Consider the following 27777-nt stretch of genomic DNA (forward strand, 5'->3'; position numbering starts at 1 on the left):
TATCATTTATAACTCTGCAGGTTTGTGAGTTGCAGTGCCCCTGAGCTCCATTTGTCAAGTCGCTTTTTTGGGAGCTGGCCGCCAAAGCGCAGGATTGCTTCAGGCCGTATTCTGGTTCCGGGGGGCAGGCTGAGCCTGTGGTTCATTCTTCTTCCTGATGGGAAAATAGAGTGACCTGTGCCTGTCCCAACACCTAGAGCTAGTCTCTCATTGGTTCCCCCTCTTCCCGTTCATCCTCAGGCCAAATTGCGACCTGTACGAAACAGGAGGTTAAAGGTGTTGATTCTCCAAGTAGGGAGATTGTTAGTAGAGTGGCTGGAATGGCGAACCCGAGCACAAGGAGAGGAGAAATGAGGTGCGTTGGAGAAACCTTTCCCGATCACACGGTGTACCATCTTCTGGGTTTCCCACGCATGTTTTCGATGTAGGAAGATGCCCTTGAACCTGGAGATTTGGGACCCACGGCATGGGTACCACGCAGCATGACTTTAAAGGGTCTGCGTTTGCTCACCCAAGCTCACCAATTCTCTCAGCCCCAAGAGTGTCCAGCCTTATGTCTCATCCAGCTGTGGGTCTAGATATGGTCAATCCAGGTTGCATCAGAGCCCCTGAACGGATTTTGTAAGAATTTCTCTCTCTTTCACTGTCTTTGTTTTATGGGGTTTTTTTAAAAGTAATCTATTTTGATAATGGGGTTTAGCTGCTTTTCACTGCTGTGTTTATGCCGCTTTACACCCTCTTGATTCACTTCCAGAGAGATATCAATACATAGGTTTTAAGACTCTTACTAGTCAGATATATTCTTGGGCGGTGAATAGGGGCTGTTGAGTCCAGTTCACTGAGCAGGGGGTAGGTCTTGTCTATTACATATTTGGCTTGTGGAACGGTATCTGAGCTAATTTCAAACCCTTGTTTTATGCATCACCCCACCTCACCTTTCCCGTTAAGCAGCCATAGTGTGTTTTCTAAATGTGTGACTCTGTTCTGTTTTGTAATTCAGTTCAAGTGTAGCGATTTTGACATTCCCTCTATAAGTGATATCTTAGGATAAGTGTCCTTTTCTGTGTGACTTATTTCACTGAGAGTCACCGTACCTAAATCCACTCATCCTGCTGCTACTAGCCTTATGACATTGATTTCATGGCTGAGTGATATTCCATTGTGCCTAAGTACCACAACTTCTTTATCCATTTTTCTCTTTCCTGGGATATTGAAGGTGTACCGAAGTGGAGGTTCTTGGAAACAGAGCAGCCCTAAACTTTGGGGCGCCTGTGTCTTGTTGAGTTTTAGTTTTCCCGATTTATACCCCCATGAGTGGAAGTGCCCTATGCTCTGTAAGCTGTGCTTATTACATGTTTCAGGACACACCGTACACTTCTCCAGAGTGGCTGTTGGCAATTTACATCCCGCCCATCAGCGTAGCAAGGCTCCCATGTCTCCGTGGCCTGTCCTGCATTTCTGGTTTTTACACTTTTTTCAGCATGGCCCTTTTGACCGATGGCAAGCGAGACTTCTTTGTAGCGCTGATTTGCCTTTCCGGCTTGCCTGGTTGGCCAAAAAGGGCGTATGCGTTTTTTCCTGAATATATTCAGGAAAAAACGCATACGCCCTTTTTGGCCAAGGGCATCATTGTCAACGCTTTGCCGCTTTTCATGTGCTTTCAAGGCGAGTCGAGTCTGCCTCCTGAAACCTGTTTCCTGCAATTCTGCCTTGCTTTCAAATCCTCCTCGTTGCCTTCCCTCAATATATTTGTGGACGAGAGTTATCATTTATAACTCTGCAGGTTTGTGAGTTGCAGTGCCCCTGAGCTCCATTTGTCAAGTCGCTTTTTTGGGAGCTGGCCGCCAAAGCGCAGGATTGCTTCAGGCCGTATTCTGGTTCCGGGGGGCAGGCTGAGCCTGTGGTTCATTCTTCTTCCTGATGGGAAAATAGAGTGACCTGTGCCTGTCCCAACACCTAGAGCTAGTCTCTCATTGGTTCCCCCTCTTCCCGTTCATCCTCAGGCCAAATTGCGACCTGTACGAAACAGGAGGTTAAAGGTGTTGATTCTCCAAGTAGGGAGATTGTTAGTAGAGCGGCTGGAATGGCGAACCCGAGCACAAGGAGAGGAGAAATGAGGTGCGTTGGAGAAACCTTTCCCGATCACACGGTGTACCATCTTCTGGGTTTCCCACGCATGTTTTCGATGTAGGAAGATGCCCTTGAACCTGGAGATTTGGGACCCACGGCATGGGTACCACGCAGCATGACTTTAAAGGGTCTGCGTTTGCTCACCCAAGCTCACCAATTCTCTCAGCCCCAAGAGTGTCCAGCCTTATGTCTCATCCAGCTGTGGGTCTAGATATGGTCAATCCAGGTTGCATCAGAGCCCCTGAACGGATTTTGTAAGAATTTCTCTCTCTTTCACTGTCTTTGTTTTATGGGGTTTTTTTTAAAGTAATCTATTTTGATAATGGGGTTTAGCTGCTTTTCACTGCTGTGTTTATGCCGCTTTACACCCTCTTGATTCACTTCCAGAGAGATATCAATACATAGGTTTTAAGACTCTTACTAGTCAGATATATTCTTGGGCGGTGAATAGGGGCTGTTGAGTCCAGTTCACTGAGCAGGGGGTAGGTCTTGTCTATTACATATTTGGCTTGTGGAACGGTATCTGAGCTAATTTCAAACCCTTGTTTTATGCATCACCCCACCTCACCTTTCCCGTTAAGCAGCCATAGTGTGTATCTAAATGTGTGACTCTGTTCTGTTTTGTAATTCAGTTCAAGTGTAGCGATTTTGACATTCCCTCTATAAGTGATATCTTAGGATAAGTGTCCTTTTCCGTGTGACTTATTTCACTGAGAGTCATCGTACCTAAATCCACTCATCCTGCTGCTACTAGCCTTATGACATTGATTTCATGGCTGAGTGATATTCCATTGTGCCTAAGTACCACAACTTCTTTATCCATTTTTCTCTTTCCTGGGATATTGAAGGTGTACCGAAGTGGAGGTTCTTGGAAACAGAGCAGCCCTAAACTTTGGGGCGCCTGTGTCTTGTTGAGTTTTAGTTTTCCCGATTTATACCCCCATGAGTGGAAGTGCCCTATGCTCTGTAAGCTGTGCTTATTACATGTTTCAGGACACACCGTACACTTCTCCAGAGTGGCTGTTGGCAATTTACATCCCGCCCATCAGCGTAGCAAGGCTCCCATGTCTCCATGGCCTGTCCTGCATTTCTGGTTTTTACACTTTTTTCAGCATGGCCCTTTTGACCGATGGCAAGCGAGACTTCTTTGTAGCACTGATTTGCCTTTCCGGCTTGCCTGGTTGGCCAAAAAGGGCGTATGCGTTTTTTCCTGAATATATTCAGGAAAAAACGCATACGCCCTTTTTGGCCAAGGGCATCATTGTCAACGCTTTGCCGCTTTTCATGTGCTTTCAAGGCGAGTCGAGTCTGCCTCCTGAAACCTGTTTCCTGCAATTCTGCCTTGCTTTCAAATCCTCCTCGTTGCCTTCCCTCAATATATTTGTGGACGAGAGTTATCATTTATAACTCTGCAGGTTTGTGAGTTGCAGTGCCCCTGAGCTCCATTTGTCAAGTCGCTTTTTTGGGAGCTGGCCGCCAAAGCGCAGGATTGCTTCAGGCCGTATTCTGGTTCCGGGGGGCAGGCTGAGCCTGTGGTTCATTCTTCTTCCTGATGGGAAAATAGAGTGACCTGTGCCTGTCCCAACACCTAGAGCTAGTCTCTCATTGGTTCCCCCTCTTCCCGTTCATCCTCAGGCCAAATTGCGACCTGTACGAAACAGGAGGTTAAAGGTGCTGATTCTCCAAGTAGGGAGATTGTTAGTAGAGCGGCTGGAATGGCGAACCCGAGCACAAGGAGAGGAGAAATGAGGTGCGTTGGAGAAACCTTTCCCGATCACACGGTGTACCATCTTCTGGGTTTCCCACGCATGTTTTCGATGTAGGAAGATGCCCTTGAACCTGGAGATTTGGGACCCACGGCATGGGTACCACGCAGCATGACTTTAAAGGGTCTGCGTTTGCTCACCCAAGCTCACCAATTCTCTCAGCCCCAAGAGTGTCCAGCCTTATGTCTCATCCAGCTGTGGGTCTAGATATGGCCAATCCAGGTTGCATCAGAGCCCCTGAACGGATTTTGTAAGAATTTCTCTCTCTTTCACTGTCTTTGTTTTATGGGGTTTTTTTTAAAGTAATCTATTTTGATAATGGGGTTTAGCTGCTTTTCACTGCTGTGTTTATGCCGCTTTACACCCTCTTGATTCACTTCCAGAGAGATATCAATACATAGGTTTTAAGACTCTTACTAGTCAGATATATTCTTGGGCGGTGAATAGGGGCTGTTGAGTCCAGTTCACTGAGCAGGGGGTAGGTCTTGTCTATTACATATTTGGCTTGTGGAACGGTATCTGAGCTAATTTCAAACCCTTGTTTTATGCATCACCCCACCTCACCTTTCCCGTTAAGCAGCCATAGTGTGTTTTCTAAATGTGTGACTCTGTTCTGTTTTGTAATTCAGTTCAAGTGTAGCGATTTTGACATTCCCTCTATAAGTGATATCTTAGGATAAGTGTCCTTTTCTCTGTGACTTATTTCACTGAGAGTCATCGTACCTAAATCCACTCATCCTGCTGCTACTAGCCTTATGACATTGATTTCATGGCTGAGTGATATTCCATTGTGCCTAAGTACCACCACTTCTTTATCCATTTTTCTCTTTCCTGGGATATTGAAGGTGTACTGAAGTGGAGGTTCTTGGAAACAGAGCACCCCTAAACTTTGGGGTGCCTGTGTCTTGTTGATTTTTAGGTTTCCCGATTTATACGCCCATGAGTGGAAGTGCCCTATGCTCTCTAAGCTGTGCTTATTACATGTTTCAGGACACACCGTACACTTCTCCAGAGTGGTTGTTGGCAATTTACATCCCGCCCATCAGCGTAGCAAGGCTCCCATGTCTCCGTGGCCTGTCCTGCATTTCTGGTTTTTACACTTTTTTCAGCATGGCCCTTTTGACCGATGGCAAGCGAGACTTGTTTGTAGCGCTGATTTGCCTTTCCGGCTTGCCTGGTTGGCCAAAAAGGGCGTATGCGTTTTTTCCTGAATATATTCAGGAAAAAAGGCATACGCCCTTTTTGGCCAAGGGCATCATTGTCAACGCTTTGCCGCTTTTCATGTGCTTTCAAGGCGAGTCGAGTCTGCCTCCTGAAACCTGTTTCCTGCAATTCTGCCTTGCTTTCAAATCCTCCTCGTTGCCTTCCCTCAATATATTTGTGGACGAGAGTTATCATTTATAACTCTGCAGGTTTGTGAGTTGCAGTGCCCCTGAGCTCCATTTGTCAAGTCGCTTTTTTGGGAGCTGGCCGCCAAAGCGCAGGATTGCTTCAGGCCGTATTCTGGTTCCGGGGGGCAGGCTGAGCCTGTGGTTCATTCTTCTTCCTGATGGGAAAATAGAGTGACCTGTGCCTGTCCCAACACCTAGAGCTAGTCTCTCATTGGTTCCCCCTCTTCCCGTTCATCCTCAGGCCAAATTGCGACCTGTACGAAACAGGAGGTTAAAGGTGCTGATTCTCCAAGTAGAGAGATTGTTAGTAGAGCGGCTGGAATGGCGAACCCGAGCACAAGGAGAGGAGAAATGAGGTGCGTTGGAGAAACCTTTCCCGATCACACGGTGTACCATCTTCTGGGTTTCCCACGCATGTTTTCGATGTAGGAAGATGCCCTTGAACCTGGAGATTTGGGACCCACGGCATGGGTACCACGCAGCATGACTTTAAAGGGTCTGCGTTTGCTCACCCAAGCTCACCAATTCTCTCAGCCCCAAGAGTGCCCAGCCTTATGTCTCATCCAGCTGTGGGTCTAGATATGGTCAATCCAGGTTGCATCAGAGCCCCTGAACGGATTTTGTAAGAATTTCTCTCTCTTTCACTGTCTTTGTTTTATGGGTTTTTTTTTAAAGTAATCTATTTTGATAATGGGGTTTAGCTGCTTTTCACTGCTGTGTTTATGCCGCTTTACACCCTCTTGATTCACTTCCAGAGAGATATCAATACATAGGTTTTAAGACTCTTACTAGTCAGATATATTCTTGGGCGGTGAATAGGGGCTGTTGAGTCCAGTTCACTGAGCAGGGGGTAGGTCTTGTCTATTACATATTTGGCTTGTGGAACGGTATCTGAGCTAATTTCAAACCCTTGTTTTATGCATCACCCCACCTCACCTTTCCCGTTAAGCAGCCATAGTGTGTTTTCTAAATGTGTGACTCTGTTCTGTTTTGTAATTCAGTTCAAGTGTAGCGATTTTGACATTCCCTCTATAAGTGATATCTTAGGATAAGTGTCCTTTTCTGTGTGACTTATTTCACTGAGAGTCATCGTACCTAAATCCACTCATCCTGCTGCTACTAGCCTTATGACATTGATTTCATGGCTGAGTGATATTCCATTGTGCCTAAGTACCACAACTTCTTTATCCATTTTTCTCTCTCCTGGGATATTGAAGGTGTACCGAAGTGGAGGTTCTTGGAAACAGAGCAGCCCTAAACTTTGGGGCGCCTGTGTCTTGTTGAGTTTTAGTTTTCCCGATTTATACCCCCATGAGTGGAAGTGCCCTATGCTCTCTAAGCTGTGCTTATTACATGTTTCAGGACACACCGTACACTTCTCCAGAGTGGCTGTTGGCAATTTACATCCCGCCCATCAGCGTAGCAAGGCTCCCATGTCTCCGTGGCCTGTCCTGCATTTCTGGTTTTTACACTTTTTTCAGCATGGCCCTTTTGACCGATGGCAAGCGAGACTTCTTTGTAGCGCTGATTTGCCTTTCCGGCTTGCCTGGTTGGCCAAAAAGGGCGTATGCGTTTTTTCCTGAATATATTCAGGAAAAAACGCATACGCCCTTTTTGGCCAAGGGCATCATTGTCAACGCTTTGCCGCTTTTCATGTGCTTTCAAGGCGAGTCGAGTCTGCCTCCTGAAACCTGTTTCCTGCAATTCTGCCTTGCTTTCAAATCCTCCTCGTTGCCTTCCCTCAATATATTTGTGGACGAGAGTTATCATTTATAACTCTGCAGGTTTGTGAGTTGCAGTGCCCCTGAGCTCCATTTGTCAAGTCGCTTTTTTGGGAGCTGGCCGCCAAAGCGCAGGATTGCTTCAGGCCGTATTCTGGTTCCGGGGGGCAGGCTGAGCCTGTGGTTCATTCTTCTTCCTGATGGGAAAATAGAGTGACCTGTGCCTGTCCCAACACCTAGAGCTAGTCTCTCATTGGTTCCCCCTCTTCCCGTTCATCCTCAGGCCAAATTGCGACCTGTACGAAACAGGAGGTTAAAGGTGTTGATTCTCCAAGTAGGGAGATTGTTAGTAGAGTGGCTGGAATGGCGAACCCGAGCACAAGGAGAGGAGAAATGAGGTGCGTTGGAGAAACCTTTCCCGATCACACGGTGTACCATCTTCTGGGTTTCCCACGCATGTTTTCGATGTAGGAAGATGCCCTTGAACCTGGAGATTTGGGACCCACGGCATGGGTACCACGCAGCATGACTTTAAAGGGTCTGCGTTTGCTCACCCAAGCTCACCAATTCTCTCAGCCCCAAGAGTGTCCAGCCTTATGTCTCATCCAGCTGTGGGTCTAGATATGGTCAATCCAGGTTGCATCAGAGCCCCTGAACGGATTTTGTAAGAATTTCTCTCTCTTTCACTGTCTTTGTTTTATGGGGTTTTTTTTAAAGTAATCTATTTTGATAATGGGGTTTAGCTGCTTTTCACTGCTGTGTTTATGCCGCTTTACACCCTCTTGATTCACTTCCAGAGAGATATCAATACATAGGTTTTAAGACTCTTACTAGTCAGATATATTCTTGGGCGGTGAATAGGGGCTGTTGAGTCCAGTTCACTGAGCAGGGGGTAGGTCTTGTCTATTACATATTTGGCTTGTGGAACGGTATCTGAGCTAATTTCAAACCCTTGTTTTATGCATCACCCCACCTCACCTTTCCCGTTAAGCAGCCATAGTGTGTTTTCTAAATGTGTGACTCTGTTCTGTTTTGTAATTCAGTTCAAGTGTAGCGATTTTGACATTCCCTCTATAAGTGATATCTTAGGATAAGTGTCCTTTTCTGTGTGACTTATTTCACTGAGAGTCATCGTACCTAAATCCACTCATCCTGCTGCTACTAGCCTTATGACATTGATTTCATGGCTGAGTGATATTCCATTGTGCCTAAGTACCACCACTTCTTTATCCATTTTTCTCTTTCCTGGGATATTGAAGGTGTACTGAAGTGGAGGTTCTTGGAAACAGAGCACCCCTAAACTTTGGGGTGCCTGTGTCTTGTTGATTTTTAGGTTTCCCGATTTATACGCCCATGAGTGGAAGTGCCCTATGCTCTCTAAGCTGTGCTTATTACATGTTTCAGGACACACCGTACACTTCTCCAGAGTGGTTGTTGGCAATTTACATCCCGCCCATCAGCGTAGCAAGGCTCCCATGTCTCCGTGGCCTGTCCTGCATTTCTGGTTTTTACACTTTTTTCAGCATGGCCCTTTTGACCGATGGCAAGCGAGACTTGTTTGTAGCGCTGATTTGCCTTTCCGGCTTGCCTGGTTGGCCAAAAAGGGCGTATGCGTTTTTTCCTGAATATATTCAGGAAAAAAGGCATACGCCCTTTTTGGCCAAGGGCATCATTGTCAACGCTTTGCCGCTTTTCATGTGCTTTCAAGGCGAGTCGAGTCTGCCTCCTGAAACCTGTTTCCTGCAATTCTGCCTTGCTTTCAAATCCTCCTCGTTGCCTTCCCTCAATATATTTGTGGACGAGAGTTATCATTTATAACTCTGCAGGTTTGTGAGTTGCAGTGCCCCTGAGCTCCATTTGTCAAGTCGCTTTTTTGGGAGCTGGCCGCCAAAGCGCAGGATTGCTTCAGGCCGTATTCTGGTTCCGGGGGGCAGGCTGAGCCTGTGGTTCATTCTTCTTCCTGATGGGAAAATAGAGTGACCTGTGCCTGTCCCAACACCTAGAGCTAGTCTCTCATTGGTTCCCCCTCTTCCCGTTCATCCTCAGGCCAAATTGCGACCTGTACGAAACAGGAGGTTAAAGGTGCTGATTCTCCAAGTAGAGAGATTGTTAGTAGAGCGGCTGGAATGGCGAACCCGAGCACAAGGAGAGGAGAAATGAGGTGCGTTGGAGAAACCTTTCCCGATCACACGGTGTACCATCTTCTGGGTTTCCCACGCATGTTTTCGATGTAGGAAGATGCCCTTGAACCTGGAGATTTGGGACCCACGGCATGGGTACCACGCAGCATGACTTTAAAGGGTCTGCGTTTGCTCACCCAAGCTCACCAATTCTCTCAGCCCCAAGAGTGTCCAGCCTTATGTCTCATCCAGCTGTGGGTCTAGATATGGTCAATCCAGGTTGCATCAGAGCCCCTGAACGGATTTTGTAAGAATTTCTCTCTCTTTCACTGTCTTTGTTTTATGGGGTTTTTTTTAAAGTAATCTATTTTGATAATGGGGTTTAGCTGCTTTTCACTGCTGTGTTTATGCCGCTTTACACCCTCTTGATTCACTTCCAGAGAGATATCAATACATAGGTTTTAAGACTCTTACTAGTCAGATATATTCTTGGGCGGTGAATAGGGGCTGTTGAGTCCAGTTCACTGAGCAGGGGGTAGGTCTTGTCTATTACATATTTGGCTTGTGGAACGGTATCTGAGCTAATTTCAAACCCTTGTTTTATGCATCACCCCACCTCACCTTTCCCGTTAAGCAGCCATAGTGTGTTTTCTAAATGTGTGACTCTGTTCTGTTTTGTAATTCAGTTCAAGTGTAGCGATTTTGACATTCCCTCTATAAGTGATATCTTAGGATAAGTGTCCTTTTCTGTGTGACTTATTTCACTGAGAGTCATCGTACCTAAATCCACTCATCCTGCTGCTACTAGCCTTATGACATTGATTTCATGGCTGAGTGATATTCCATTGTGCCTAAGTACCACAACTTCTTTATCCATTTTTCTCTTTCCTGGGATATTGAAGGTGTACCGAAGTGGAGGTTCTTGGAAACAGAGCAGCCCTAAACTTTGGGGCGCCTGTGTCTTGTTGAGTTTTAGTTTTCCCGATTTATACCCCCATGAGTGGAAGTGCCCTATGCTCTGTAAGCTGTGCTTATTACATGTTTCAGGACACACCGTACACTTCTCCAGAGTGGCTGTTGGCAATTTACATCCCGCCCATCAGCGTAGCAAGGCTCCCATGTCTCCGTGGCCTGTCCTGCATTTCTGGTTTTTACACTTTTTTCAGCATGGCCCTTTTGACCGATGGCAAGCGAGACTTGTTTGTAGCGCTGATTTGCCTTTCCGGCTTGCCTGGTTGGCCAAAAAGGGCGTATGCGTTTTTTCCTGAATATATTCAGGAAAAAAGGCATACGCCCTTTTTGGCCAAGGGCATCATTGTCAACGCTTTGCCGCTTTTCATGTGCTTTCAAGGCGAGTCGAGTCTGCCTCCTGAAACCTGTTTCCTGCAATTCTGCCTTGCCTTCAAATCCTCTTCGTTGCCTTCCCTCAATATATTTGTGGACGAGAGTTATCATTTATAACTCTGCAGGTTTGTGAGTTGCAGTGCCCCTGAGCTCCATTTGTCAAGTCGCTTTTTTGGGAGCTGGCCGCCAAAGCGCAGGATTGCTTCAGGCCGTATTCTGGTTCCGGGGGGCAGGCTGAGCCTGTGGTTCATTCTTCTTCCTGATGGGAAAATAGAGTGACCTGTGCCTGTCCCAACACCTAGAGCTAGTCTCTCATTGGTTCCCCCTCTTCCCGTTCATCCTCAGGCCAAATTGCGACCTGTACGAAACAGGAGGTTAAAGGTGCTGATTCTCCAAGTAGAGAGATTGTTAGTAGAGCGGCTGGAATGGCGAACCCGAGCACAAGGAGAGGAGAAATGAGGTGCGTTGGAGAAACCTTTCCCGATCACACGGTGTACCATCTTCTGGGTTTCCCACGCATGTTTTCGATGTAGGAAGATGCCCTTGAACCTGGAGATTTGGGACCCACGGCATGGGTACCACGCAGCATGACTTTAAAGGGTCTGCGTTTGCTCACCCAAGCTCACCAATTCTCTCAGCCCCAAGAGTGCCCAGCCTTATGTCTCATCCAGCTGTGGGTCTAGATATGGTCAATCCAGGTTGCATCAGAGCCCCTGAACGGATTTTGTAAGAATTTCTCTCTCTTTCACTGTCTTTGTTTTATGGGGTTTTTTTTAAAGTAATCTATTTTGATAATGGGGTTTAGCTGCTTTTCACTGCTGTGTTTATGCCGCTTTACACCCTCTTGATTCACTTCCAGAGAGATATCAATACATAGGTTTTAAGACTCTTACTAGTCAGATATATTCTTGGGCGGTGAATAGGGGCTGTTGAGTCCAGTTCACTGAGCAGGGGGTAGGTCTTGTCTATTACATATTTGGCTTGTGGAACGGTATCTGAGCTAATTTCAAACCCTTGTTTTATGCATCACCCCACCTCACCTTTCCCGTTAAGCAGCCATAGTGTGTTTTCTAAATGTGTGACTCTGTTCTGTTTTGTAATTCAGTTCAAGTGTAGCGATTTTGACATTCCCTCTATAAGTGATATCTTAGGATAAGTGTCCTTTTCTCTGTGACTTATTTCACTGAGAGTCATCGTACCTAAATCCACTCATCCTGCTGCTACTAGCCTTATGACATTGATTTCATGGCTGAGTGATATTCCATTGTGCCTAAGTACCACCACTTCTTTATCCATTTTTCTCTTTCCTGGGATATTGAAGGTATACTGAAGTGGAGGTTCTTGGAAACAGAGCACCCCTAAACTTTGGGGTGCCTGTGTCTTGTTGATTTTTAGGTTTCCCGATTTATACGCCCATGAGTGGAAGTGCCCTATGCTCTGTAAGCTGTGCTTATTACATGTTTCAGGACACACCGTACACTTCTCCAGAGTGGTTGTTGGCAATTTACATCCCGCCCATCAGCGTAGCAAGGCTCCCATGTCTCCGTGGCCTGTCCTGCATTTCTGGTTTTTACACTTTTTTCAGCATGGCCCTTTTGACCGATGGCAAGCGAGACTTGTTTGTAGCGCTGATTTGCCTTTCCGGCTTGCCTGGTTGGCCAAAAAGGGCGTATGCGTTTTTTCCTGAATATATTCAGGAAAAAAGGCATACGCCCTTTTTGGCCAAGGGCATCATTGTCAACGCTTTGCCGCTTTTCATGTGCTTTCAAGGCGAGTCGAGTCTGCCTCCTGAAACCTGTTTCCTGCAATTCTGCCTTGCTTTCAAATCCTCCTCGTTGCCTTCCCTCAATATATTTGTGGACGAGAGTTATCATTTATAACTCTGCAGGTTTGTGAGTTGCAGTGCCCCTGAGCTCCATTTGTCAAGTCGCTTTTTTGGGAGCTGGCCGCCAAAGCGCAGGATTGCTTCAGGCCGTATTCTGGTTCCGGGGGGCAGGCTGAGCCTGTGGTTCATTCTTCTTCCTGATGGGAAAATAGAGTGACCTGTGCCTGTCCCAACACCTAGAGCTAGTCTCTCATTGGTTCCCCCTCTTCCCGTTCATCCTCAGGCCAAATTGCGACCTGTACGAAACAGGAGGTTAAAGGTGCTGATTCTCCAAGTAGAGAGATTGTTAGTAGAGCGGCTGGAATGGCGAACCCGAGCACAAGGAGAGGAGAAATGAGGTGCGTTGGAGAAACCTTTCCCGATCACACGGTGTACCATCTTCTGGGTTTCCCACGCATGTTTTCGATGTAGGAAGATGCCCTTGAACCTGGAGATTTGGGACCCACGGCATGGGTACCACGCAGCATGACTTTAAAGGGTCTGCGTTTGCTCACCCAAGCTCACCAATTCTCTCAGCCCCAAGAGTGCCCAGCCTTATGTCTCATCCAGCTGTGGGTCTAGATATGGTCAATCCAGGTTGCATCAGAGCCCCTGAACGGATTTTGTAAGAATTTCTCTCTCTTTCACTGTCTTTGTTTTATGGGTTTTTTTTTAAAGTAATCTATTTTGATAATGGGGTTTAGCTGCTTTTCACTGCTGTGTTTATGCCGCTTTACACCCTCTTGATTCACTTCCAGAGAGATATCAATACATAGGTTTTAAGACTCTTACTAGTCAGATATATTCTTGGGCGGTGAATAGGGGCTGTTGAGTCCAGTTCACTGAGCAGGGGGTAGGTCTTGTCTATTACATATTTGGCTTGTGGAACGGTATCTGAGCTAATTTCAAACCCTTGTTTTATGCATCACCCCACCTCACCTTTCCCGTTAAGCAGCCATAGTGTGTTTTCTAAATGTGTGACTCTGTTCTGTTTTGTAATTCAGTTCAAGTGTAGCGATTTTGACATTCCCTCTATAAGTGATATCTTAGGATAAGTGTCCTTTTCTCTGTGACTTATTTCACTGAGAGTCATCGTACCTAAATCCACTCATCCTGCTGCTACTAGCCTTATGACATTGATTTCATGGCTGAGTGATATTCCATTGTGCCTAAGTACCACAACTTCTTTATCCATTTTTCTCTTTCCTGGGATATTGAAGGTGTACCGAAGTGGAGGTTCTTGGAAACAGAGCAGCCCTAAACTTTGGGGCGCCTGTGTCTTGTTGAGTTTTAGTTTTCCCGATTTATACCCCCATGAGTGGAAGTGCCCTATGCTCTGTAAGCTGTGCTTATTACATGTTTCAGGACACACCGTACACTTCTCCAGAGTGGCTGTTGGCAATTTACATCCCGCCCATCAGCGTAGCAAGGCTCCCATGTCTCCGTGGCCTGTCCTGCATTTCTGGTTTTTACACTTTTTTCAGCATGGCCCTTTTGACCGATGGCAAGCGAGACTTCTTTGTAGCGCTGATTTGCCTTTCTGGCTTGCCTGGTTGGCCAAAAAGGGCGTATTCGTTTTTTCCTGAATATATTCAGGAAAAAACGCATACGCCGTTTTTGGCCAAGGGCATCATTGTCAACGCTTTGCCGCTTTTCATGTGCTTTCAAGGCGAGTCGAGTCTGCCTCCTGAAACCTGTTTCCTGCAATTCTGCCTTGCTTTCAAATCCTCCTCGTTGCCTTCCCTCAATATATTTGTGGACGAGAGTTATCATTTATAACTCTGCAGGTTTGTGAGTTGCAGTGCCCCTGAGCTCCATTTGTCAAGTCGCTTTTTTGGGAGCTGGCCGCCAAAGCGCAGGATTGCTTCAGGCCGTATTCTGGTTCCGGGGGGCAGGCTGAGCCTGTGGTTCATTCTTCTTCCTGATGGGAAAATAGAGTGACCTGTGCCTGTCCCAACACCTAGAGCTAGTCTCTCATTGGTTCCCCCTCTTCCCGTTCATCCTCAGGCCAAATTGCGACCTGTACGAAACAGGAGGTTAAAGGTGTTGATTCTCCAAGTAGGGAGATTGTTAGTAGAGTGGCTGGAATGGCGAACCCGAGCACAAGGAGAGGAGAAATGAGGTGCGTTGGAGAAACCTTTCCCGATCACACGGTGTACCATCTTCTGGGTTTCCCACGCATGTTTTCGATGTAGGAAGATGCCCTTGAACCTGGAGATTTGGGACCCACGGCATGGGTACCACGCAGCATGACTTTAAAGGGTCTGCGTTTGCTCACCCAAGCTCACCAATTCTCTCAGCCCCAAGAGTGTCCAGCCTTATGTCTCATCCAGCTGTGGGTCTAGATATGGTCAATCCAGGTTGCATCAGAGCCCCTGAACGGATTTTGTAAGAATTTCTCTCTCTTTCACTGTCTTTGTTTTATGGGGTTTTTTTAAAAGTAATCTATTTTGATAATGGGGTTTAGCTGCTTTTCACTGCTGTGTTTATGCCGCTTTACACCCTCTTGATTCACTTCCAGAGAGATATCAATACATAGGTTTTAAGACTCTTACTAGTCAGATATATTCTTGGGCGGTGAATAGGGGCTGTTGAGTCCAGTTCACTGAGCAGGGGGTAGGTCTTGTCTATTACATATTTGGCTTGTGGAACGGTATCTGAGCTAATTTCAAACCCTTGTTTTATGCATCACCCCACCTCACCTTTCCCGTTAAGCAGCCATAGTGTGTTTTCTAAATGTGTGACTCTGTTCTGTTTTGTAATTCAGTTCAAGTGTAGCGATTTTGACATTCCCTCTATAAGTGATATCTTAGGATAAGTGTCCTTTTCTGTGTGACTTATTTCACTGAGAGTCACCGTACCTAAATCCACTCATCCTGCTGCTACTAGCCTTATGACATTGATTTCATGGCTGAGTGATATTCCATTGTGCCTAAGTACCACAACTTCTTTATCCATTTTTCTCTTTCCTGGGATATTGAAGGTGTACCGAAGTGGAGGTTCTTGGAAACAGAGCAGCCCTAAACTTTGGGGCGCCTGTGTCTTGTTGAGTTTTAGTTTTCCCGATTTATACCCCCATGAGTGGAAGTGCCCTATGCTCTGTAAGCTGTGCTTATTACATGTTTCAGGACACACCGTACACTTCTCCAGAGTGGCTGTTGGCAATTTACATCCCGCCCATCAGCGTAGCAAGGCTCCCATGTCTCCGTGGCCTGTCCTGCATTTCTGGTTTTTACACTTTTTTCAGCATGGCCCTTTTGACCGATGGCAAGCGAGACTTCTTTGTAGCGCTGATTTGCCTTTCCGGCTTGCCTGGTTGGCCAAAAAGGGCGTATGCGTTTTTTCCTGAATATATTCAGGAAAAAACGCATACGCCCTTTTTGGCCAAGGGCATCATTGTCAACGCTTTGCCGCTTTTCATGTGCTTTCAAGGCGAGTCGAGTCTGCCTCCTGAAACCTGTTTCCTGCAATTCTGCCTTGCTTTCAAATCCTCCTCGTTGCCTTCCCTCAATATATTTGTGGACGAGAGTTATCATTTATAACTCTGCAGGTTTGTGAGTTGCAGTGCCCCTGAGCTCCATTTGTCAAGTCGCTTTTTTGGGAGCTGGCCGCCAAAGCGCAGGATTGCTTCAGGCCGTATTCTGGTTCCGGGGGGCAGGCTGAGCCTGTGGTTCATTCTTCTTCCTGATGGGAAAATAGAGTGACCTGTGCCTGTCCCAACACCTAGAGCTAGTCTCTCATTGGTTCCCCCTCTTCCCGTTCATCCTCAGGCCAAATTGCGACCTGTACGAAACAGGAGGTTAAAGGTGTTGATTCTCCAAGTAGGGAGATTGTTAGTAGAGCGGCTGGAATGGCGAACCCGAGCACAAGGAGAGGAGAAATGAGGTGCGTTGGAGAAACCTTTCCCGATCACACGGTGTACCATCTTCTGGGTTTCCCACGCATGTTTTCGATGTAGGAAGATGCCCTTGAACCTGGAGATTTGGGACCCACGGCATGGGTACCACGCAGCATGACTTTAAAGGGTCTGCGTTTGCTCACCCAAGCTCACCAATTCTCTCAGCCCCAAGAGTGTCCAGCCTTATGTCTCATCCAGCTGTGGGTCTAGATATGGTCAATCCAGGTTGCATCAGAGCCCCTGAACGGATTTTGTAAGAATTTCTCTCTCTTTCACTGTCTTTGTTTTATGGGGTTTTTTTTAAAGTAATCTATTTTGATAATGGGGTTTAGCTGCTTTTCACTGCTGTGTTTATGCCGCTTTACACCCTCTTGATTCACTTCCAGAGAGATATCAATACATAGGTTTTAAGACTCTTACTAGTCAGATATATTCTTGGGCGGTGAATAGGGGCTGTTGAGTCCAGTTCACTGAGCAGGGGGTAGGTCTTGTCTATTACATATTTGGCTTGTGGAACGGTATCTGAGCTAATTTCAAACCCTTGTTTTATGCATCACCCCACCTCACCTTTCCCGTTAAGCAGCCATAGTGTGTATCTAAATGTGTGACTCTGTTCTGTTTTGTAATTCAGTTCAAGTGTAGCGATTTTGACATTCCCTCTATAAGTGATATCTTAGGATAAGTGTCCTTTTCTGTGTGACTTATTTCACTGAGAGTCATCGTACCTAAATCCACTCATCCTGCTGCTACTAGCCTTATGACATTGATTTCATGGCTGAGTGATATTCCATTGTGCCTAAGTACCACAACTTCTTTATCCATTTTTCTCTTTCCTGGGATATTGAAGGTGTACCGAAGTGGAGGTTCTTGGAAACAGAGCAGCCCTAAACTTTGGGGCGCCTGTGTCTTGTTGAGTTTTAGTTTTCCCGATTTATACCCCCATGAGTGGAAGTGCCCTATGCTCTCTAAGCTGTGCTTATTACATGTTTCAGGACACACCGTACACTTCTCCAGAGTGGCTGTTGGCAATTTACATCCCGCCCATCAGCGTAGCAAGGCTCTCATGTCTCCATGGCCTGTCCTACATTTCTGGTTTTTACACTTTTTTCAGCATGGCCCTTTTGACCGATGGCAAGCGAGACTTCTTTGTAGCACTGATTTGCCTTTCCGGCTTGCCTGGTTGGCCAAAAAGGGCGTATGCGTTTTTTCCTGAATATATTCAGGAAAAACGCATACGCCCTTTTTGGCCAAGGGCATCATTGTCAACGCTTTGCCGCTTTTCATGTGCTTTCAAGGCGAGTCGAGTCTGCCTCCTGAAACCTGTTTCCTGCAATTCTGCCTTGCTTTCAAATCCTCCTCGTTGCCTTCCCTCAATATATTTGTGGACGAGAGTTATCATTTATAACTCTGCAGGTTTGTGAGTTGCAGTGCCCCTGAGCTCCATTTGTCAAGTCGCTTTTTTGGGAGCTGGCCGCCAAAGCTCAGGATTGCTTCAGGCCGTATTCTGGTTCCGGGGGGCAGGCTGAGCCTGTGGTTCATTCTTCTTCCTGATGGGAAAATAGAGTGACCTGTGCCTGTCCCAACACCTAGAGCTAGTCTCTCATTGGTTCCCCCTCTTCCCGTTCATCCTCAGGCCAAATTGCGACCTGTACGAAACAGGAGGTCAAAGGTGCTGATTCTCCAAGTAGGGAGATTGTTAGTAGAGCGGCTGGAATGGCGAACCCGAGCACAAGGAGAGGAGAAATGAGGTGCGTTGGAGAAACCTTTCCCGATCACACGGTGTACCATCTTCTGGGTTTCCCACGCATGTTTTCGATGTAGGAAGATGCCCTTGAACCTGGAGATTTGGGACCCACGGCATGGGTACCACGCAGCATGACTTTAAAGGGTCTGCGTTTGCTCACCCAAGCTCACCAATTCTCTCAGCCCCAAGAGTGTCCAGCCTTATGTCTCATCCAGCTGTGGGTCTAGATATGGTCAATCCAGGTTGCATCAGAGCCCCTGAACGGATTTTGTAAGAATTTCTCTCTCTTTCACTGTCTTTGTTTTATGGGTTTTTTTTTAAAGTAATCTATTTTGATAATGGGGTTTAGCTGCTTTTCACTGCTGTGTTTATGCCGCTTTACACCCTCTTGATTCACTTCCAGAGAGATATCAATACATAGGTTTTAAGACTCTTACTAGTCAGATATATTCTTGGGCGGTGAATAGGGGCTGTTGAGTCCAGTTCACTGAGCAGGGGGTAGGTCTTGTCTATTACATATTTGGCTTGTGGAACGGTATCTGAGCTAATTTCAAACCCTTGTTTTATGCATCACCCCACCTCACCTTTCCCGTTAAGCAGCCATAGTGTGTTTTCTAAATGTGTGACTCTGTTCTGTTTTGTAATTCAGTTCAAGTGTAGCGATTTTGACATTCCCTCTATAAGTGATATCTTAGGATAAGTGTCCTTTTCTCTGTGACTTATTTCACTGAGAGTCATCGTACCTAAATCCACTCATCCTGCTGCTACTAGCCTTATGACATTGATTTCATGGCTGAGTGATATTCCATTGTGCCTAAGTACCACCACTTCTTTATCCATTTTTCTCTTTCCTGGGATATTGAAGGTGTACTGAAGTGGAGGTTCTTGGAAACAGAGCACCCCTAAACTTTGGGGTGCCTGTGTCTTGTTGATTTTTAGGTTTCCCGATTTAGACGCCCATGAGTGGAAGTGCCCTATGCTCTCTAAGCTGTGCTTATTACATGTTTCAGGACACACCGTACACTTCTCCAGAGTGGTTGTTGGCAATTTACATCCCGCCCATCAGCGTAGCAAGGCTCCCATGTCTCCGTGGCCTGTCCTGCATTTCTGGTTTTTACACTTTTTTCAGCATGGCCCTTTTGACCGATGGCAAGCGAGACTTGTTTGTAGCGCTGATTTGCCTTTCCGGCTTGCCTGGTTGGCCAAAAAGGGCGTATGCGTTTTTTCCTGAATATATTCAGGAAAAAAGGCATACGCCCTTTTTGGCCAAGGGCATCATTGTCAACGCTTTGCCGCTTTTCATGTGCTTTCAAGGCGAGTCGAGTCTGCCTCCTGAAACCTGTTTCCTGCAATTCTGCCTTGCCTTCAAATCCTCTTCGTTGCCTTCCCTCAATATATTTGTGGACGAGAGTTATCATTTATAACTCTGCAGGTTTGTGAGTTGCAGTGCCCCTGAGCTCCATTTGTCAAGTCGCTTTTTTGGGAGATGGCCGCCAAAGCGCAGGATTGCTTCAGGCCGTATTCTGGTTCCGGGGGGCAGGCTGAGCCTGTGGTTCATTCTTCTTCCTGATGGGAAAATAGAGTGACCTGTGCCTGTCCCAACACCTAGAGCTAGTCTCTCATTGGTTCCCCCTCTTCCCGTTCATCCTCAGGCCAAATTGCGACCTGTACGAAACAGGAGGTTAAAGGTGCTGATTCTCCAAGTAGGGAGATTGTTAGTAGAGCGGCTGGAATGGCGAACCCGAGCACAAGGAGAGGAGAAATGAGGTGCGTTGGAGAAACCTTTCCCGATCACACGGTGTACCATCTTCTGGGTTTCCCACGCATGTTTTCGATGTAAGAAGATGCCCTTGAACCTGGAGATTTGGGACCCACGGCATGGGTACCACGCAGTATGACTTTAAAGGGTCTGCGTTTGCTCACCCAAGCTGACCAATCCTCTCAGCCCCAAGAGTGTCCAGCCTTATGTCTCATCCAGCTGTGGGTCTAGATATGGTCAATCCAGGTTGCATCAGAGCCCCTGAACGGATTTTGTAAGAATTTCTCTCTCTTTCACTGTCTTTGTTTTATGGGGTTTTTTTTAAAGTAATCTATTTTGATAATGGGATTTAGCTGCTTCTCACTGCTGTGTTTATGCCGCTTTACACCCTCTTGATTCACTTCCAGAGAGATATCAATACATAGGTTTTAAGACTCTTACTAGTCAGATATATTCTTGGGCGGTGAATAGGGGCTGTTGAGTCCAGTTCACTGAGCAGGGGGTAGGTCTTGTCTATTACATATTTGGCTTGTGGAACGGTATCTGAGCTAATTTCAAACCCTTGTTTTATGCATCACCCCACCTCACCTTTCCCGTTAAGCAGCCATAGTGTGTTTTCTAAATGTGTGACTCTGTTCTGTTTTGTAATTCAGTTCAAGTGTAGCGATTTTGACATTCCCTCTATAAGTGATATCTTAGGATAAGTGTCCTTTTCTCTGTGACTTATTTCACTGAGAGTCATCGTACCTAAATCCACTCATCCTGCTGCTACTAGCCTTATGACATTGATTTCATGGCTGAGTGATATTCCATTGTGCCTAAGTACCACCACTTCTTTATCCATTTTTCTCTTTCCTGGGATATTGAAGGTGTACTGAAGTGGAGGTTCTTAGAAACAGAGCACCCCTAAACTTTGGGGTGCCTGTGTCTTGTTGATTTTTAGGTTTCCCGATTTATACGCCCATGAGTGGAAGTGCCCTATGCTCTCTAAGCTGTGCTTATTACATGTTTCAGGACACACCGTACACTTCTCCAGAGTGGCTGTTGGCAATTTACATCCCGCCCATCAGCGTAGCAAGGCTCCCATGTCTCCGTGGCCTGTCCTGCATTTCTGGTTTTTACACTTTTTTCAGCATGGCCCTTTTGACCGATGGCAAGCGAGACTTCTTTGTAGCGCTGATTTGCCTTTCCGGCTTGCCTGGTTGGCCAAAAAGGGCGTATGCCTTTTTTCCTGAATATATTCAGGAAAAAAGGCATACGCCCTTTTTGGCCAAGGGCATCATTGTCAACGCTTTGCCGCTTTTCATGTGCTTTCAAGGCGAGTCGAGTCTGCCTCCTGAAACCTGTTTCCTGCAATTCTGCCTTGCTTTCAAATCCTCTTCGTTGCCTTCCCTCAATATATTTGTGGACGAGAGTTATCATTTATAACTCTGCAGGTTTGTGAGTTGCAGTGCCCCTGAGCTCCATTTGTCAAGTCGCTTTTTTGGGAGCTGGCCGCCAAAGCGCAGGATTGCTTCAGGCCGTATTCTGGTTCCGGGGGGCAGGCTGAGCCTGTGGTTCATTCTTCTTCCTGATGGGAAAATAGAGTGACCTGTGCCTGTCCCAACACCTAGAGCTAGTCTCTCATTGGTTCCCCCTCTTCCCGTTCATCCTCAGGCCAAATTGCGACCTGTCCGAAACAGGAGGTTAAAGGTGCTGATTCTCCAAGTAGGGAGATTGTTAGTAGAGCGGCTGGAATGGCGAACCCGAGCACAAGGAGAGGAGAAATGAGGTGCGTTGGAGAAACCTTTCCCGATCACACGGTGTACCATCTTCTGGGTTTCCCACGCATGTTTTCGATGTAGGAAGATGCCCTTGAACCTGGAGATTTGGGACCCACGGCATGGGTACCACGCAGTATGACTTTAAAGGGTCTGCGTTTGCTCACCCAAGCTGACCAATCCTCTCAGCCCCAAGAGTGTCCAGCCTTATGTCTCATCCAGCTGTGGGTCTAGATATGGTCAATCCAGGTTGCATCAGAGCCCCTGAACGGATTTTGTAAGAATTTCTCTCTCTTTCACTGTCTTTGTTTTATGGGGTTTTTTTTAAAGTAATCTATTTTGATAATGGGGTTTAGCTGCTTTTCACTGCTGTGTTTATGCCGCTTTACACCCTCTTGATTCACTTCCAGAGAGATATCAATACATAGGTTTTAAGACTCTTACTAGTCAGATATATTCTTGGGCGGTGAATAGGGGCTGTTGAGTCCAGTTCACTGAGCAGGGGGTAGGTCTTGTCTATTACATATTTGGCTTGTGGAACGGTATCTGAGCTAATTTCAAACCCTTGTTTTATGCATCACCCCACCTCACCTTTCCCGTTAAGCAGCCATAGTGTGTTTTCTAAATGTGTGACTCTGTTCTGTTTTGTAATTCAGTTCAAGTGTAGCGATTTTGACATTCCCTCTATAAGTGATATCTTAGGATAAGTGTCCTTTTCCGTGTGACTTATTTCACTGAGAGTCATCGTACCTAAATCCACTCATCCTGCTGCTACTAGCCTTATGACATTGATTTCATGGCTGAGTGATATTCCATTGTGCCTAAGTACCACCACTTCTTTATCCATTTTTCTCTTTCCTGGGATATTGAAGGTGTACTGAAGTGGAGGTTCTTGGAAAGAGAGCACCCCTAAACTTTGGGGTGCCTGTGTCTTGTTGATTTTTAGGTTTCCCGATTTATACGCCCATGAGTGGAAGTGCCCTATGCTCTCTAAGCTGTGCTTATTACATGTTTCAGGACACACCGTACACTTCTCCAGAGTGGTTGTTGGCAATTTACATCCCGCCCATCAGCGTAGCAAGGCTCCCATGTCTCCGTGGCCTGTCCTGCATTTCTGGTTTTTACACTTTTTTCAGCATGGCCCTTTTGACCGATGGCAAGCGAGACTTGTTTGTAGCGCTGATTTGCCTTTCCGGCTTGCCTGGTTGGCCAAAAAGGGCGTATGCGTTTTTTCCTGAATATATTCAGGAAAAAAGGCATACGCCCTTTTTGGCCAAGGGCATCATTGTCAACGCTTTGCCGCTTTTCATGTGCTTTCAAGGCGAGTCGAGTCTGCCTCCTGAAACCTGTTTCCTGCAATTCTGCCTTGCTTTCAAATCCTCCTCGTTGCCTTCCCTCAATATATTTGTGGACGAGAGTTATCATTTATAACTCTGCAGGTTTGTGAGTTGCAGTGCCCCTGAGCTCCATTTGTCAAGTCGCTTTTTTGGGAGCTGGCCGCCAAAGCGCAGGATTGCTTCAGGCCGTATTCTGGTTCCGGGGGGCAGGCTGAGCCTGTGGTTCATTCTTCTTCCTGATGGGAAAATAGAGTGACCTGTGCCTGTCCCAACACCTAGAGCTAGTCTCTCATTGGTTCCCCCTCTTCCCGTTCATCCTCAGGCCAAATTGCGACCTGTACGAAACAGGAGGTTAAAGGTGCTGATTCTCCAAGTAGAGAGATTGTTAGTAGAGCGGCTGGAATGGCGAACCCGAGCACAAGGAGAGGAGAAATGAGGTGCGTTGGAGAAACCTTTCCCGATCACACGGTGTACCATCTTCTGGGTTTCCCACGCATGTTTTCGATGTAGGAAGATGCCCTTGAACCTGGAGATTTGGGACCCACGGCATGGGTACCACGCAGCATGACTTTAAAGGGTCTGCGTTTGCTCACCCAAGCTCACCAATTCTCTCAGCCCCAAGAGTGCCCAGCCTTATGTCTCATCCAGCTGTGGGTCTAGATATGGTCAATCCAGGTTGCATCAGAGCCCCTGAACGGATTTTGTAAGAATTTCTCTCTCTTTCACTGTCTTTGTTTTATGGGTTTTTTTTTAAAGTAATCTATTTTGATAATGGGGTTTAGCTGCTTTTCACTGCTGTGTTTATGCCGCTTTACACCCTCTTGATTCACTTCCAGAGAGATATCAATACATAGGTTTTAAGACTCTTACTAGTCAGATATATTCTTGGGCGGTGAATAGGGGCTGTTGAGTCCAGTTCACTGAGCAGGGGGTAGGTCTTGTCTATTACATATTTGGCTTGTGGAACGGTATCTGAGCTAATTTCAAACCCTTGTTTTATGCATCACCCCACCTCACCTTTCCCGTTAAGCAGCCATAGTGTGTTTTCTAAATGTGTGACTCTGTTCTGTTTTGTAATTCAGTTCAAGTGTAGCGATTTTGACATTCCCTCTATAAGTGATATCTTAGGATAAGTGTCCTTTTCTGTGTGACTTATTTCACTGAGAGTCATCGTACCTAAATCCACTCATCCTGCTGCTACTAGCCTTATGACATTGATTTCATGGCTGAGTGATATTCCATTGTGCCTAAGTACCACAACTTCTTTATCCATTTTTCTCTCTCCTGGGATATTGAAGGTGTACCGAAGTGGAGGTTCTTGGAAACAGAGCAGCCCTAAACTTTGGGGCGCCTGTGTCTTGTTGAGTTTTAGTTTTCCCGATTTATACCCCCATGAGTGGAAGTGCCCTATGCTCTGTAAGCTGTGCTTATTACATGTTTCAGGACACACCGTACACTTCTCCAGAGTGGCTGTTGGCAATTTACATCCCGCCCATCAGCGTAGCAAGGCTCCCATGTCTCCGTGGCCTGTCCTGCATTTCTGGTTTTTACACTTTTTTCAGCATGGCCCTTTTGACCGATGGCAAGCGAGACTTCTTTGTAGCGCTGATTTGCCTTTCCGGCTTGCCTGGTTGGCCAAAAAGGGCGTATGCGTTTTTTCCTGAATATATTCAGGAAAAAACGCATACGCCCTTTTTGGCCAAGGGCATCATTGTCAACGCTTTGCCGCTTTTCATGTGCTTTCAAGGCGAGTCGAGTCTGCCTCCTGAAACCTGTTTCCTGCAATTCTGCCTTGCTTTCAAATCCTCCTCGTTGCCTTCCCTCAATATATTTGTGGACGAGAGTTATCATTTATAACTCTGCAGGTTTGTGAGTTGCAGTGCCCCTGAGCTCCATTTGTCAAGTCGCTTTTTTGGGAGCTGGCCGCCAAAGCGCAGGATTGCTTCAGGCCGTATTCTGGTTCCGGGGGGCAGGCTGAGCCTGTGGTTCATTCTTCTTCCTGATGGGAAAATAGAGTGACCTGTGCCTGTCCCAACACCTAGAGCTAGTCTCTCATTGGTTCCCCCTCTTCCCGTTCATCCTCAGGCCAAATTGCGACCTGTACGAAACAGGAGGTTAAAGGTGTTGATTCTCCAAGTAGGGAGATTGTTAGTAGAGTGGCTGGAATGGCGAACCCGAGCACAAGGAGAGGAGAAATGAGGTGCGTTGGAGAAACCTTTCCCGATCACACGGTGTACCATCTTCTGGGTTTCCCACGCATGTTTTCGATGTAGGAAGATGCCCTTGAACCTGGAGATTTGGGACCCACGGCATGGGTACCACGCAGCATGACTTTAAAGGGTCTGCGTTTGCTCACCCAAGCTCACCAATTCTCTCAGCCCCAAGAGTGTCCAGCCTTATGTCTCATCCAGCTGTGGGTCTAGATATGGTCAATCCAGGTTGCATCAGAGCCCCTGAACGGATTTTGTAAGAATTTCTCTCTCTTTCACTGTCTTTGTTTTATGGGGTTTTTTTTAAAGTAATCTATTTTGATAATGGGGTTTAGCTGCTTTTCACTGCTGTGTTTATGCCGCTTTACACCCTCTTGATTCACTTCCAGAGAGATATCAATACATAGGTTTTAAGACTCTTACTAGTCAGATATATTCTTGGGCGGTGAATAGGGGCTGTTGAGTCCAGTTCACTGAGCAGGGGGTAGGTCTTGTCTATTACATATTTGGCTTGTGGAACGGTATCTGAGCTAATTTCAAACCCTTGTTTTATGCATCACCCCACCTCACCTTTCCCGTTAAGCAGCCATAGTGTGTTTTCTAAATGTGTGACTCTGTTCTGTTTTGTAATTCAGTTCAAGTGTAGCGATTTTGACATTCCCTCTATAAGTGATATCTTAGGATAAGTGTCCTTTTCTGTGTGACTTATTTCACTGAGAGTCATCGTACCTAAATCCACTCATCCTGCTGCTACTAGCCTTATGACATTGATTTCATGGCTGAGTGATATTCCATTGTGCCTAAGTACCACCACTTCTTTATCCATTTTTCTCTTTCCTGGGATATTGAAGGTGTACTGAAGTGGAGGTTCTTGGAAACAGAGCACCCCTAAACTTTGGGGTGCCTGTGTCTTGTTGATTTTTAGGTTTCCCGATTTATACGCCCATGAGTGGAAGTGCCCTATGCTCTCTAAGCTGTGCTTATTACATGTTTCAGGACACACCGTACACTTCTCCAGAGTGGTTGTTGGCAATTTACATCCCGCCCATCAGCGTAGCAAGGCTCCCATGTCTCCGTGGCCTGTCCTGCATTTCTGGTTTTTACACTTTTTTCAGCATGGCCCTTTTGACCGATGGCAAGCGAGACTTGTTTGTAGCGCTGATTTGCCTTTCCGGCTTGCCTGGTTGGCCAAAAAGGGCGTATGCGTTTTTTCCTGAATATATTCAGGAAAAAAGGCATACGCCCTTTTTGGCCAAGGGCATCATTGTCAACGCTTTGCCGCTTTTCATGTGCTTTCAAGGCGAGTCGAGTCTGCCTCCTGAAACCTGTTTCCTGCAATTCTGCCTTGCTTTCAAATCCTCCTCGTTGCCTTCCCTCAATATATTTGTGGACGAGAGTTATCATTTATAACTCTGCAGGTTTGTGAGTTGCAGTGCCCCTGAGCTCCATTTGTCAAGTCGCTTTTTTGGGAGCTGGCCGCCAAAGCGCAGGATTGCTTCAGGCCGTATTCTGGTTCCGGGGGGCAGGCTGAGCCTGTGGTTCATTCTTCTTCCTGATGGGAAAATAGAGTGACCTGTGCCTGTCCCAACACCTAGAGCTAGTCTCTCATTGGTTCCCCCTCTTCCCGTTCATCCTCAGGCCAAATTGCGACCTGTACGAAACAGGAGGTTAAAGGTGCTGATTCTCCAAGTAGAGAGATTGTTAGTAGAGCGGCTGGAATGGCGAACCCGTGCACAAGGAGAGGAGAAATGAGGTGCGTTGGAGAAACCTTTCCCGATCACACGGTGTACCATCTTCTGGGTTTCCCACGCATGTTTTCGATGTAGGAAGATGCCCTTGAACCTGGAGATTTGGGACCCACGGCATGGGTACCACGCAGCATGACTTTAAAGGGTCTGCGTTTGCTCACCCAAGCTCACCAATTCTCTCAGCCCCAAGAGTGTCCAGCCTTATGTCTCATCCAGCTGTGGGTCTAGATATGGTCAATCCAGGTTGCATCAGAGCCCCTGAACGGATTTTGTAAGAATTTCTCTCTCTTTCACTGTCTTTGTTTTATGGGGTTTTTTTTAAAGTAATCTATTTTGATAATGGGGTTTAGCTGCTTTTCACTGCTGTGTTTATGCCGCTTTACACCCTCTTGATTCACTTCCAGAGAGATATCAATACATAGGTTTTAAGACTCTTACTAGTCAGATATATTCTTGGGCGGTGAATAGGGGCTGTTGAGTCCAGTTCACTGAGCAGGGGGTAGGTCTTGTCTATTACATATTTGGCTTGTGGAACGGTATCTGAGCTAATTTCAAACCCTTGTTTTATGCATCACCCCACCTCACCTTTCCCGTTAAGCAGCCATAGTGTGTTTTCTAAATGTGTGACTCTGTTCTGTTTTGTAATTCAGTTCAAGTGTAGCGATTTTGACATTCCCTCTATAAGTGATATCTTAGGATAAGTGTCCTTTTCTCTGTGACTTATTTCACTGAGAGTCATCGTACCTAAATCCACTCATCCTGCTGCTACTAGCCTTATGACATTGATTTCATGGCTGAGTGATATTCCATTGTGCCTAAGTACCACAACTTCTTTATCCATTTTTCTCTTTCCTGGGATATTGAAGGTGTACCGAAGTGGAGGTTCTTGGAAACAGAGCAGCCCTAAACTTTGGGGCGCCTGTGTCTTGTTGAGTTTTAGTTTTCCCGATTTATACCCCCATGAGTGGAAGTGCCCTATGCTCTG

The sequence above is a fragment of the Eubalaena glacialis genome, chromosome 7 (assembly GCF_028564815.1).
Source record: "Eubalaena glacialis isolate mEubGla1 chromosome 7, mEubGla1.1.hap2.+ XY, whole genome shotgun sequence".
Taxonomy (NCBI): Eukaryota; Metazoa; Chordata; class Mammalia; order Artiodactyla; family Balaenidae; genus Eubalaena; species Eubalaena glacialis.